General features: G+C 45.2%; 1 protein-coding gene across 1 annotated transcript in view; it reads right to left on the reverse strand.

Moving 5' to 3' along the window:
* Positions 1-15,675, reverse strand: part of A4GNT (alpha-1,4-N-acetylglucosaminyltransferase) — an 86,091-nt gene that overhangs the window by 50,791 nt on the left and 19,625 nt on the right. The gene's annotated exons all lie outside the window — the stretch shown is intronic.

Raw genomic sequence — 15,675 nt, forward strand, 5'->3', positions numbered from 1 at the left:
ACTTTAAACAATATGTCTATTCTACTACTTCTATTTCGTGAACGGTGAAATGTAAAATCTGCAGGCTGATCTTTCTATCTAACTCAGGTGCTTGCAGTACCTTTTGAAGAATGGAGTGCACAAGTGGTGACGTCAACTAAAACAGTGATTTGAAACAACGTTCAATTTCACATGTTTGTGGATATGTCTCATTGTGAAATACAAATCTAACATATATTAATTTAATGACGATATTTCATGCTGGTAATGACATCCACATTGATTCTTCTATCATATTACTGCTATTTCAGAACGATACGTCCTTTTGTTTTGTGGATTGCAATGGTATATTATAAAAATGCACTTGCCTATTTTATTACTACTGTTTCACTGTTCTCAGAGAGGTATTGAATAATGAGGGAAGAGTTTCCTTCATGCAGAAGTTTTGTCCAGCATCAGTCTAAATGTGCCAGCATTGTCCAGTTCAGCATACTATTAGCTGCCAAGTTCATACAAAGTTAATTATGTTAAGTAGAAAATAAATCTGTTGCCTCAGGCTGCTTGCTATGTGAATATTCCATCAGTTTCATTATTGCCACCAAGTATTACATTAAGGGCATTTGCTTTAAACTTGTTTTAATTCATTGTCAGACCTGTGAGTTCTTGTACCAACCCGGTACTCGGACCAGGTTCTGCTTGGTGGCCGGACAACCCCAGGTTTCACCTGCGCTGACCGCGTTGAGGTAGGGGACATGACATCCTTTTTAAACCCAAAGGTGAATCCTAAGGGTGGTTTGTTTTGGAATTTGGACTTCTTTGGGTCCTGTGCTGATCTGTATATCTGTTGTCTTAGCAGAGTATGGAAGAAAATGATTATGTTACTTTTACTAGTATTTTTACTGCTTATAGGATTCTTGGGGGGGGGGGTGACTACAGTATGGCAAGGACTGGGGCAGGCCAGGATGGGTTAGATTCCCATGGTGACGGGTTAGATTCCTCATGGCCATGGAGTTGATGGACGGAGATGGGTTAGATTCTGGCAGAGACAGGAGGGGATGGGTTAGATTTCTGTCCCCATGCAACTCTCTGATTTAGATGTCATTCTTCCCAAAACGGTTTCATATGTATGTCATTATCAAAAGGAAAATGACAATCTCCCAAACATCAAATGACCACAGCTGAATTATATTCAGTTCTCTATAAAAACATGCATCTCTGGATTTTCAGCCCTCTGCATCCCACAATTGTTATGGCACTCAAAAAGAAGTTCACAAGCAGAAAATGCAATTGCAATGATGGCAGGATTGAACTTCTTGTCAAGGAGATCACGGCATGCCGTCACAATCTTTTTGCTCCCAAAAGGGCAATGAATGGGTTACCATATGCGACAAGCTTAATGCGGTGTACTGCGCATACAGAGATATAGAGGACATCAAAAGAAAATAGAGGCAGCTGAAGCGGTTTCTGAGACACAAGGCTCCTGTGCCAGTCCAGCTGAAGGTCACTGCCTCCCTTGCCTTTCTGGCCACTGGCACCTTCCAATCAGTGAGCAAGACACAGAGGAAGGAATGGGTGTGGCTGGGGGCTAGCAAATGTGGGCAACGACTTGAGGAGTTGCAGAGGAGAAAAGGTAGGAAATATAATGATCAAAAGGTTCAGACTGAAGTAAACACACAAAGATAACAAAGCACTGCAGACGAACTCGCCAAATACTTCTATGAAAAAATTGTAAAATTACGAAACAACCTTCCTCAGAACACCACCGATTTTGAAAACTTCATTAATGGCCTAGACCCAACCTCAGGAGAATACCCAGTGGACCGAGTCTGGTCAAAATTCACCATCCTCATTACCAAAACAATTACCAATGCGGTTAATAGAGCCTCCATTACTCACTGCAAATTGGACTCCTGTCCCAGCTACCTATTAAAATCCACCCCTGATTGCTTCATAGCAGATCTCACTTCCCACCTGAACTTCATGCTCCAACAAGGTCTCTTCCCCAAGGAAAATGGCAACATCCTGCTCACCCCAATACCAAAGATACCCCCAAAAAAACAAATGAACTCACCAATTACCGCCCAGTACATCTATTCCACTAATAGTCAAGCTGATAGAAAGTATGGTAACCAAACAGCTTACTGATTACATATACAAATTCTCTATATTACATGAATCACAATCAGGATTTTGCCCCTGCCATAGCACCGAAACAGTGTTAGCCACCCTCCTGGCTAGATTCAGGCAGGAAATAGCAATTGGCAACAACATACTTCTGCAATTCGATATGTCTAGTGCATTCGACATGGTTAATCATAATATATTACTAGACTCCTAGATTACTTTGGGATTGGTGGAAATATACTCAATTGGATCAAGGGTTTCCTAACCAGAATATACCAAGTGAAATCAAATTCAAATTTATCACCTGTGGAAAGCAGATTGTGGAGTACCTCAAGGATCACCATTATCACCAATCCTATTCAACCTAATGATTACTCCATTAGCCAAGGCCTTATCCATTCAGGGCCTCAACCCATTCATCTATGCTGACGAAGTTACAATATACATCCCCTTCAAGCATGATTTGTCAGAAATCACCAACGAAATCAACCTTGGCTTGCATACCATGAACTCATGGGAAAATGCATTCCAACTCAAACTCAATACAGAAAAAAAACACTGCCTCATTCTCTCATTCCGCTACAATTCAAATATACCCACAAACCTCATCACTCCAGACTATACCCTTCCTATTTCAGATAATCTGAAAATCCTCTGTGTCACAATTGATAGGAACCTTACACTTGAGAGCCAAGTTAACTCTACAATCAAGAAAATGTTCCACTCAATGTGGAAACTTAAACGAGTGAAACCGTTCTTCCTGAGGGCAATATTTTACAATCTGGTACAATCAATGTTCCTAAGCCATGCCAACTACTGCAACGGAATTTATGCCAGATGCAAAGAGAATCTTATAAAGAAGCTTCAGACAACTCAAAAAACGGCAACCAGTCTTATATTTGGAAGATCGCGATTCGAAAGCGCTAAACCACTTTGTGAAAAATTACATTGGCTTCCAATCAAAGAACGAATTACTTTAAAATCTGCACCTTGGTCCACAAAATTATCTATGGAGATGCCCTGGATATATGTCTGACCTCATAGACCTGCCAACTAGAAACTCAACCAGATCATCACGTACTTACTTAAATCTTCGCCACCCTAGTTGCAAAGGACTCAAGTACAAATCAATTTATGGATCCAGCTTCTCATATATAAGCACACAACTCTGGAATGCACTCCCAAAAGCCATAAAAACTACGTAAGACCACCTCAACTTCCGGAAATCACTAAAGACCAACCTGTTCAAAAAGGCATATCCCACTGACCCAACTTAAGTACCTGAACCCAGCAACACATAGAAACATAGGCGGTCGGTGGCCCAACTGTTTGGGGAGGCTAAAGGGGGCAGGGTTAGGGGTGGGGCCAGGGGTGGAGCTTAAATCCATAATTGTCTGATAACACACAGAAAAAATAAATAAATAAAAATAAGTCACAATACCTTTTATTAAATTTAGATATTAGATATGTATCATATGTCAAAGAATAAAGTGGTTGCTGTCACGTCTGTGGCCGTGCCCCCTCTCAGACTCACCTTATTTCCTGTGGTCAGCTTCTGAGCTGGTTTCTGTCTGTTCTTTGTGAGTTAGTTCTGTCTCTGTCTCTGTGTGCTGGCTGTATTAGATAGTCGGTGTGCTGTCACCCGTTCCAGATTTCAGCTCAGTCCAGTCCGGATCTTCCAGGCTGCCCGACCCTTAGTTGCCTGGTGATTGTTGCACCTGACTCTCAGCTGCCTGCTGGGCTTATTAGCCATTTGGAACCTCTCTGCCTTTGCCTTTGCATTGCGTCTAAGGCCCTGGTATGTTGGTGCTTTTGCACTTCAGCCTGTGTTTCCTTGCTCTAGTTCTTGCCTGAAGTCTTGCCTGTTCTAGTTAGTCTAGGTTTAGTTTAGGGTATTGCTTGTTTACTGTATTGCTTGTTTCCCAGTCTGGTGTCTTGTTTGTATGTCTTTGGCTAGTTCTGGGTTTAGCTGTGTTTGTTCCCTGCTTCAGTGGCTGCTTGCAGCTTTCAGCTCAGTCCCCTGTCTAGCTGTGTTTGTTCCCTGTTTCAGTGGCTGTTCGCAGCTTTCAGTCCTGTCCTTTAGCCTATCCTTTCCCTGCCTTGCTGTCCCTGTGCTGCCTAGCTGTTAGCCAGTCCTGCCCTGTCCAGTAAGTCCTGCCGGCCACCTGAAGCCTTGAGCTCAACTCTTGGTGGAAAGTGGCCAGGTGCAGGTGAAGCCTAACTGTTTGCCAGTGATCTGCCCTGTCTCTAGTGTGGGTGGTTTTGCCTGCCACTGCCGCTCCTCGTCAGTGGCCCAAGGGCTCACAAACCCTGTTTCCAGCTTTGTAAACGTGACAGTTGCTCAAAGCATATACTAACCACAATCGCTCAACTGCAAAACACTATGCACAACTTTGTGCAAAAACACACTCAGAATCTTACTGTACCATAAATATTACACTGGGCAGAACCTAATACACCAATATACCACCCATACGGAAAATGCAGACCGTCAACAATATGAAACAAGGGATCATATCATCACAGTTCTCATCTAGAGCCACAAAACACCCTAATTCATGTTTAATGTGGGATAAAATGCCATAAATAAGTAAATAAATATAAACTTTTAATGTTGAGCACCTGATTCTCAAAGTGGACATATTCCAAACACTATAATGTTTTTCTGATCATGCTGGCCCAGTATCCGATTCTGCTGCTATCTGTCCACTTAACTCCGTTTCCAGGGCTTCCTTTCCGCCTTTCTTCTTCATTTCTAGTCCTATATCTGTAAGTAAAAGCTGGGTCCTCTGCAGACTTGACTGTCCAGTGGATCCAGCTTCTGCCTATTTTCTTCATCCATGTGCCATTTTTCTCTCTTCCTTTTCCCTCATCTCATCTCCTTCCTCACTCTTCCCTCCCCTCCATCCATGTCCAGCATTTCTTCTCTCTCCCTTCCCTCCCCTCCATCCATGTCCAGCAACTCTCCTCTCCCTTGCCCCCCTCCCGCCATCCACACCCACCCAGCGATTCTCTCCTCTCCCCTGCCCCCCTCCAGCCATCCACACCCACCCAGCGATTCTCTCCTCTCCCCTGCCCCCTCCAGCCATCCATCCACCCAGCGATTCTCTTCGCTCCCCTGCCCCCCTCCAGCCATCCATACCCACCCTCAACAATTCTCCTCGCTCCCCTGCCTCCATCGCAGCAGCCGCAGTGAAAGCCCGTCTCTAGCCTTGTAAGCCTTCCCTTCATTTCCGTCAGTGTCCCACCCTCGCGGAAAGAGGAAATGATGTCAGAAGAAGGCAGGACACTGACGGGAATGAAGGGAAGGCTTACAAGTGAAATATTCAGATCCTTTTCTCAATAGAGAAACCTCAAACTTGTAAATTTCCACCAATCTCTTTTCACTCATATTTTCTCTCATTTACCATAATCAGGCACTCTTTTATAATTTCAGTCAACTTAGATCAAACAATTCTGTCTTTCAATTCTTACACACGGAGCTCAAAGCTGCATGTCTGTCTTAGCCAAATCTTCAGTTGCTTTCTTCTCTGTGTTCCCGGGCAGAATTCTAACAGGAGCTGATCATCCAATCAGAGAGCTCTATTTGAATGCAGATTAGCATACAGACACTCTAATGGGAACTTTTAGTCAAGAACACTAGATAAACCCTTCGTTTTTGGATCAAACTTCACATTTTTGATCAGAGCCATGCCCTAACATTAAGGCTGTAAACATTTCCAACAATTTTTACCCATAAATATGCAAATGAGAACCTCCCAAAAACGGACTAATTTGCATATGGCTTGAGCAAATTTGAGTACATAGCATACCAATCCCACTTCCTAGCACCTAAATTCTGCAATTAGATTTAATACAAATACTTTTAAAACTTATTTTTAGCACTTTTGAAATTTCAGGGGTCAGTGCAAGTCTCTTTGGTATGAACTGCTCATGTGCAGGAAGTTATCCTTGTTAAATATCTCCCTGGCAACCCAGGATACCTCCAGCCAACCCCCCTGCTCTCCCAGCAGTAATGTAAACAAATTAAACCAATTTCTACAACTAGTACACAAGGCTAGAGACGGGCTTTCACTGCAGCTGCTGCTGCGACGATGGAGGTAAATCAACAATTTAAACTCCCCAGAGCAGCGGGACTCCCGGGAGAAACAGCTGATCCATCCTGCTGCGGTAAGCCTCCCCAAGCCTCTTATACTGGGCGCCTATGCATAGAAACCTAAACTTGTAATGAACACCATGAACTTCATATAACTTCCCTCTTTATGATTTCCTAATGTGTTTGTACGTATCTATTTCATTGACAATAACATCACTCTGTATTTGTTTCTTCACCGTAGGTGACTATCGCTTCACGGTACTATGTAAGCCACATTGAGCCTTCAAATAGGTGGGAAAATGTGGGGTACAAATGTAACAAATAAATAAATAAATGAACTTTCCACTGTTTCTCTCCAACTCAGCAAAGTCACAAATGAGTCTAAATGTAAACAGGCTGAACCAGTGGGGCGGTGTCATGGGTGCTCACTAACTAGGAAGTGCTCCCGTGCTGGTGACGGGAGCCTCCGGGGTTTGCGAGGCTTAGCCCTGTGGTAGATGCTGGCGCAAAAAGTGTCCGAAGCAAGGGGGCTGCAATAGTAGCGGGCTGAAGACTGCAGCAGGTCCCAGTGCTGCGGGCCAGCACAGAACTGCAAAGTCTCCCTGTGCATGAGCACATTTCCACCAACGCTTAGGGTTACAATTCGTCTGGATTTACCCAGACATGTCCTCTTTTTGAGGACCTGTCCGGGCATCCGGACGGGTTTTGCCAGTCCGCTCGTTTGTCCGGATTTCTGGACAAATGGGCTGATGGGCGGGCGGCGAGCCTATCCTAGCTTCCCCTCCCCTTACCTACTATCTATTGCCCTGGTGGTCTAGTGACCTCTCGGGGCAGGAAAGAGCCCCCTCTTTCCTGCCGGAGCGCTGCCTTGCCCTACATCCTATTGCTGTGAAGGTCTTGGGATTCAAAATGGCCACCGAGAGTTGAAGCGGCCTCGCAAGACTTCAACTCTCGGTGGCCATTTTGAATCCCGAGACCGTCACAGCAACAGGATGCAGGGCAAGGACAGAGCACCGAAGAGGTCACTAGACCACCAGGGCAGTAGATAGTAAGTAAGGGGAGGGGAGGGGAATATGTGACAGGGGGCGGGGCGTTGGCAGGGCAAGGAGCGGGACATGTGTCCTCTTTTTCAGAGGACAAAATATGGTAACCCTACCAACGTTACAACTGCTTTTAAAATAACCTGTTTTAAATAAAGAGGGGTGCTAGGTCACGTGGTACCATGGGAGAGAGCAGTCGCTGAAAAGCGGAGCTCCCCTACTTCCTCGTTTGATTATCTGCAAGTTTAGCATATAGTAAACATTTTGCGGCTGTAAACCTCCCGTTACGGATCGGAACGAAGAGAACACAAGATAAGAACATTAAATAGCCAATTTATAACGGGATGGCCACGAAAACGCAAAAAAAAGGAAAAGGAGAAAAACAAGGCCCCGGAACCTAAAATGGAGGATAGCCAGACGCTGCAGAGCCCCTCAGTGTGCTCTGCGTGGACAGCAGAAATCACCGCCGAGGTCACGGCAGCGGTGGAGGCCGCTTTGGATAAAAAGCTGCAGGTCTTATATGATAGAGCTGAGGCCGCTCACGAAAGATTGGACGGCTTTCATTTGGACCTCAACCAAATGCAACAGCAGATCAGTGATATTGAGGACCGCATGACAGAAACCGCGGAGCCAGCAGAAGCGCTACAAAAGAAAGTGACTGAATTAGAACAAAAAATAGATGATATGGAAAATCGTTCAAGAAGAAACAACTTACGCCTTCTAGGTCTGCCGGAAAGGCTGAAAGAAGCGGAGTTGGTGAATTTCCTGGAGCGGTGGCTCACAGAGATGCTGCAACTAAATAACTTGCAAGATCCATTGCAAATCGAGCGGGCCCATAGGATAGGACCGCGTAATCATGAAGATCTTGCAGTATGGACATAAACAGGCAATTTTAAAGGCAATTCGCGCTGGCAGGCATTAACATATGAAAGCCAAAAAATATTATGCTTCTAGGACTACTCGGTGACTGTGGCGGCGGCGGCGAGACGGGCGTTCGCGCCGGTTTGTGCAGAGCTGTATGAAAGAAAGATTAAGTTTTTCTTGCTATACCCAGCTAAACTGAGAGTTTTCCAAGACGGAATGGAAAAGAACTTTGAGATGGTGACGCTTGCCAGAGACTTTCTCAAAACGCTACCAACTATAACTACAATGTAAGGGAATGAACAGAAATTACAATGTCTGGAAATGAGCATGGAACAGGATAAAGAGGAGAATTACAACGAATCCTGCGTTTATATATGGACGATAATACAGAGACTCAGTTACTGATTAAGAGAAGTTCCGTTTGGACAAAGTCTGATAAATAATTGAGAGCACTTGCATTTGGAATATAGAGGAGGCAAACGTTATACACAAATGGGGAGACATGGACAGGACACAACTACTTGTGAGAAGCCATTGGAGAGGAGATGGACATAGTGTAAGCATAAGCGTGAAGCCCTCAAGTACTGAGACACTCAGAACGGCAGAATGAAGAATGCTGAGGGGATGCGGCTTGAATATAACATGGAGCTGCATGGCTTAACGGACATTGGAGAAAGTGGTATTGGATCCCTTTGACCGCTTGTGTATTTGATGTTTTTCTTTCTAGCAAGTTTTATTATTACTTCTAGGTTGTAAATGTTATCAAATGAGAGCCATTTTATTGGGACAATCAGGTGGATATGTGTTTTTGAGACTTGAGCATAGGGGAGGAAGTGGGGTACCTTTACTTGAAGAGTTCTAGTTTGACCTCAATGGGGGCGGGGGGGTTGGAGGGGACGGGTAGAGGGGGGAGGGGGCTTGTGGAAGGGGAGGGAGAATATACGCCATAAGGTCAAGAGCTTGGGTAACACAAGTAAAGGAAGAGGTATTGGATGGTTGCAGTTGAAAGTCTGGGAGAGGGGTAGGCTGGGATACCTCTCTTTTAAAAGGAGTACACATCCAGCTTGGGATAATGTATAATGAGATTACCTAGGGGAGAGTCATGGTTAAAATAATATCATGGAATGTGGGAGGGGTAAATTCTCCAGTTAAACGATCTAAGGTCCTACAGGCACTGAATAGACACAAGGTACACATAGCCATGTTACAAGAACACACTTGAATGCGTTGGAACACAGAAAGTTATGTCGATGGTGGGTTGGTGAGGTGGTGGATAGTCCCACATTATAGCTACGTCTTACAAGGTTCCACGTTAGGAGTTACGGATCAAGAAAGGGATCTGGGTGTCGTCGTCGATGATACGCTGAAACCTTCTGCTCAGTGTGCTGCTGCGGCTAGGAAAGCGAATAGAATGTTGGGTGTTATTAGGAAGGGTATGGAGTCCAGGTGTGCGGATGTTATAATGCCGTTGTATCGCTCCATGGTGCGACCGCACCTGGAGTATTGTGTTCAGTACTGGTCTCCGTATCTCAAAAAAGATATAGTAATTGGAAAAGGTACAGCGAAGGGCGACGAAAATGATAGTGGGGATGGGACGACTTTCCTATGAGAGAGGCTGAGAAGGCTAGGGCTTTTCAGCTTGGAGAAGAGACGGCTGAGGGGAGATATGATAGAAGTGTATAAAATAATGAGTGGAATGGATCGGGTGGATGTGAAGCGACTGTTCACGCTATCCAAAAATACTAGGACTAGAGGGCATGAGTTGAAGCTACAGTGTGGTAAATTTAAAACGAATCGGAGAAAATTTTTCTTCACCCAACGTGTAATTAGACTCTGGAATTCGTTGCCGGAGAACGTGGTACGGGCGGTTAGCTTGACGGAGTTTAAAAGGGGTTAGATAGATTCCTAAAGGACAAGTCCATAGACCGCTATTAAATGGACTTGGAAAAATTCCGCATTTTTAGGTATAACTTGTCTGGAATGTTTTTACGTTTAGGGAGCGTGCCAGGTGCCCTTGACCTGGATTGGCCACTGTCGGTGACAGGATGCTGGGCTAGATGGACCTTTGGTCTTTCCCAGTATGGCACTACTTATGTACTTATGTACTTAAACAAAAAATCAGGGGTGGTTATACTATTTCGTAAAGGGTTGCAGTGCATGCTGAATCGCAGGATTATTGATTCGCAAGGTCGATATATCATACAACATGTTACAATAAATAACAAACCGCTGTTGTTGGTTAATATATACGCTCCAAATCAGTATGACAAAAAGTTTTTTCAGACTATTATCCAACAAGTGCACAATTTTGAACAAATTCCCATGATAATGGGAGGGGATTTTAATCTTGTTTTTGATCCATTGGTGGACAGCACTGGTCCCTCATGGGTCAGGCCGGTTAATTACTCTAGAGGAGTGCCATGGGTATGCTCAGATTTGGAACTGTTAGAATCCTGGCGATTGCTACACCCTGGAGAGCGAGACTATACCCATTTATCCAGGGCTCATGGTACGCAGTCACGCATAGACTATTTGCTAACATCTCAGAGTATTGCGACATTATTGACCCAGGCGGAGATAGGCCCGACACAGGTGTCAGATCATGCTGTGATATGAATTACTCTAGAGTGGGGTAACGATTCAAAATGCCCGTTCTATTGGAGATTTCTGAGAGCGTTATATTACGATTTACAATTTCACTCATTTGTACAAGACAAGTGGAGAGACTATGCAGAGCTAAACAAAGAATGCTTTCAATTGGACCCAATACTTTTCTGGGAGGCAGCCAAAGCTGTGTTGAGGGGCCATATTATCTCATATTCCGCCCATAGAAAGAAAGTAAGAGAGGCTGAGATGCTTCGTTTGGAAGCAAGAGTGCGGAGACTTAGACAGATTTATGGTCGGACACACTCCATTACCCATAAGAAATTATACATGACGGCACAAGTGGAATTGAACCAACTGATTCACTCCCGAACGCAAAACTCTTTGGTATATTATAGATACCAGATGTATAAATACACTAATAAACAGGAGAAGCTCTTGGCGAGATTGGTCAACCAAGTAGGGGTGAGGAGATGGGTATCACAGATCCGGGATGCTCAGGGAGTGAGTCACCACAACAAAGACATTAGCAGGGTTTTTGAAACCTTTTATACTCAGTTATACTTTTCACCGGAGGATGAGGGATTAGAGGTGACATCATACTTAGAGGGGCAAGAACTCCTACAGCTCACGAGAAGTCAGCAGGACATCCTCAATGCAGATATTACTGAAGATGAGGTTATTTGGAATACACGAAGTAGCTCATTATATAAATCTCCAGGGGTGGATGGATTTTCATCGGAGTTGTATAAAATTTTGGTTGAAGAAATTGCGCCATGTGTGACAAAGGTATTTAATTTGCACGTTATCAGAGGAGAACTACCGAGCTCGTTGAGAACAGCGCAGATAATTGTCCTATTAAAGCCGGGGAAGGATCCGAACCGAGCAGATTCGTACCGGCCCATATCTTTATTATCGTTTGAAGCTAAATTGTTTGCCAAGATCTTGGCAAACAGACTGGCTAGGTTCCTTCCTCACTTGGTGATAGATCCTCAGGTGGGGTTTGTTCGAGAATGATCTATGGCAAAGAATTTGAGAAAGATACTGCTGGCAGTGGAGCAGGTAAAAAATGCGCGTACCCCTTCAATATTAGTAAGCTTTGATGCGCATAAAGCTTTTGATCGAGTTAGGTGGGATTTTATGTTTGCAGTACTGGATGCTTATGGAGTGAATGGGTTTTTTAAGGAGGCCATCAAAGCAATATATCAGGGCCCGGTGGCAGAGGTGTTGGTGAATGGGGATCTCCCAAAAGTTTGAAATAGCCAGAGGTACTAGGCAGGGATGCCCGCTGTCGCCTCTCTTGTTTGTGCTGGGTTTGGACCCTCTAATTCGTGATATTATGAGTTCAGCAGACGTACAGGGGGTTCTTCTAGGATCTGAACAGTTCAAGATATCTGCTTTTGCGGATGACCTCTTGGTCATTCTTCAGAACCCCAAGGCATCTCTGGCAGCTTTATTGGAGATATTTAAGGAGTTTGGAGACTTTTCGGGGGTTGAATGGGCTGGAGTGAGCTTTTCGGGTGCTTTGACAACAGCTTCAGAAATTTTAGAACAAGGCCAGTGTTGGACAGACTTCTACAGTCTATGCCCTAAGAATGGCAAGGATAAATTATGAATAAGTATACATACCATATGTAATGAGTTTATCTTGTTGGGCTAACTGGATAGACCATGCAGGTCTTTATCTGCCGATAGCTACTATGTTACTATTTAGGCTCATTTTCGAAAGAGATAGATGTCCAAAAAGTAACATAAGTCAGCATTTGGACGTGCATTTCACAGAAACGTCCAAATCGGTATAATCAAAACCTCATTTTGGACGTCTTTCTCCGAGGTCTGTCAGAAGGACGTCCAAATCTCAAGGGGGCATATCAGGGGGCATGTTCAAGGTGGAACTTGGGTGTTCCTAAGACTTGGACATCTTTCAGCCATAATGGAACAAAGCAAAAACACCCAGCACTAAAACTTAGACGTTTTGAGCTAGACCTGTTTTTATTACAAATAAGGCACAAAAAGGTGCCCCAAATTACCAGATGACCACTGGAGAGAATCAGGGATGACCTCCCCTTACTCCCCCAGTGGTTACTAATCCCCCCCACCCCAAAAAGTGTGTTGAAGAACATTACTTTCCAGCCTCTATGCCAGCCTCAGATGTCATACTCAGGTCCATTACAGCAGCATGCAGGTCCCTGGAGTAGTTTAGTCAGTGGCGTAGCAAGGGCGGGGCAGTGGGGGCGGTCCGCCCTGGGTGTCAGCGGGTGGGGGGGGTGCTCCGTCGAGAGCCGACAGCTCTCGTCTCCTGCCACCACCCTGCCTTTTTTTTTTAATCCATGCAGCGACGCAGGCAACGCCTCACGTCTGCCCTGCGTGTGCTGTGGAGAAAATCGCCTCGCTGACGTCGGGCCTTCCCTCGCTGTGTCCCGCCCTCTTCTGAGGTAACTTCCTATTTCCTAGAGGGCGGGACACAGCAAGGGAAGGCCCGACGCCAGCAACGTGATTTTCTCTTTTCTCTGCGTCGCTGCATGGATTTAAAAAAAAAAAGCAGGGTGGTGGCAGGAGAAGAGGGCTCTGTCGGCTCTTGATGGAGGGGGATGGGACCAGCTTGGGGGGGGGGCTCAGATGGGAGAGGGGGAGCTCAGAGGGGAGATGGGGATTGAGGAGGGTGGGGGAGCTCAGAGGGGTGCTCAGAGGGGAGAAGGAGATTGGGGAGGGGTGGGGGAGGAGTGGGGGAGCTCAGAGGGATGCTCAGAGGGGAGAAAGGGATTGGGGAGGGTGGGGGAGCTCAGAGGGGTGCTCAGAGGAGAGAAGGGGATTAGGGAGGGTGGGGGAGCTTAGAGGGGTGCTCAGAGGGGAGAGTGGGTGGGGGAGCTCAGAGGGGTGCTCAGAGGGGAGAAGGGTATTGGGGAGGGTGGTGGAGCTCAGAGGGGTGCTCAGAGGGGAGAAGGAGATTGGGGAAGGGTGGGGGAGCTCAGAGGGGTGCTCAGAGGGGAGAAGGGGACTGAGGAGGGGAGTGCTCAGATGGGAGAAGGGGTCTGAAGCTGGAACTGGGGTCTGACAAGGGGGCAGGAGGGAAAATGGGTCCATGCCTGGGGCAGGTGGGAGAATGGGTCTGGGGCTGAAAAGGGGGGATGCAAGGCATGTGGTGGATGAAGGGGGCTGGAACTGGGGGCAGGGAGAGGGGACAGACCCTGGATGGAAGTGGGGAGTGTGAGGGAGGGCAGACCCTGGATGGATTGGAGAGGGAGGGCAGACGGATTGAAGGGGCAGAGAGAAAGGGCAAATGGTGGGTGGAAGGGGGGAGAGAGAAAGAGGGCAGACTGGGGCAAATGGTGGATGGAAGGGGCAGAGATAGAGGGCAGATGTGGATGGATGGAAGGGAGAGAGAGAGAGAGAGGGCAGATGTTGATGGAAGGAGCAGAGAGAGGGCAGACAGTGGATGGAAGGGACATTAGAGAGGGCAGACACTGGATGGCAGAGAGAAAGAGCGAAGACAGATGCTGGATGGAAGGAAGACAGTGAAGAAGATGAGGAAAGCAGAAACCAGAGACAACAAACTGTAAATAAAATATATATTTTTATTTTTTGCTTTAGGATATAGTATTGTAGCTGTGTTAATAAATGTTTATAAATAGAACATGTAAATAATGTAATTTTTTTTTTTATTGGACTAATTTTAATAGATTTTGACTTAACTTTCAGAGAACAAAAACCCCCTTCCTCAGGTCAGGATAGGATACTGTAACAGCACTATACTGTATTGACCTGAGGAAGGAGATTTTGGCCTCTGGAAGCTAAATGTGTTAGTCCAATAAAATGGTATTATTTTATTTTCTGTATTTGTTTTATTTCTATTTGTTAATTTGTAAAGTGATGATTGGTATTTGTTAGTTTTTTCAAATTGACATCTGCTGTCTTTATATTTTGCACAGTACTAGGGGACATTTTCTGTTTCTGTGGTGTTGCATTGTATGCAGAGTCTGGCATTGGGGGGTTCAGTTTAATTTTTGTCTAAATAGAAAGTTTATGATTACTTATGCTATAGTGGATTAGGGTGTATCTGTGTTTGTGAAAAAGACATGGCTTTCGGTTGGCATTGACTGTGCAGGATTGATGATCTGTACTAATCTGTCTGTTTTCGTTTTACAATAGGTGAATTGATGTTCTAGTGCTCACTGTAGTGTTTAAGATGTTTTCCTTTTCCTTGTGTGACTTGTACAAATTATTGCTTATGGTATGGTAGAATTGCTGTATAGGTCCTGAGTGTTTTGTATTCTCGGTATGCCTAGTACTGGATTTGGGGGGGGTGGGGTGTTAAAAAATGACCGGCCCCAGGTGTCAACTACCCTAGCTATGTCACTGAGTTTAGTAGTAGGTGCAGTGCACTTCAGACAGGTGAACCCAGGCCCATATCCCCACTACCTGCCCTGTTCACTTGTGAAGGAAACTGTGAGCCCTCCAAAAATTCTAGGAGTCACCATCGATCGGCACCTAACACTTGAGAGCCATACGAATAACATAACCAAAAAGATGTTTCACTCAATGTGGAAATGAAAAGAGTAAGACCATTTTTTCCAAGGACCGTCTTCCGCAATTTGGTACAATCACTGGTACTCAGTCATTTGGATTACTGCAACTCACTCTACGCCGGCTGTAAAGAACAAATACTCAAAAAACTCCAAACAGCCCGGAACACGGCAGCCAGACTAATATTCGGAAAACCAAAATATGAAAGTGCGACACCCCTACGAGAGAAACTACACTGGCTCCCACTCAAAGAACGAATCACGTTCAAAGTATGCACCCTAGTTCATAAAATTATCCATGGAGATGCCCCAGCCTACATGTCGGACCTAATAGACTTGCCACCCAGGAATGCAAAAATATCTTCTCGAACATTCCTTAATCTTCATTTTCCCAACTGCAAAGGTCTGAAAAACAAACTAATGCATGCCTCTACCTTCTCTTATT

The sequence above is a fragment of the Microcaecilia unicolor genome, chromosome 10 (assembly GCF_901765095.1).
Source record: "Microcaecilia unicolor chromosome 10, aMicUni1.1, whole genome shotgun sequence".
Taxonomy (NCBI): domain Eukaryota; kingdom Metazoa; phylum Chordata; class Amphibia; order Gymnophiona; family Siphonopidae; genus Microcaecilia; species Microcaecilia unicolor.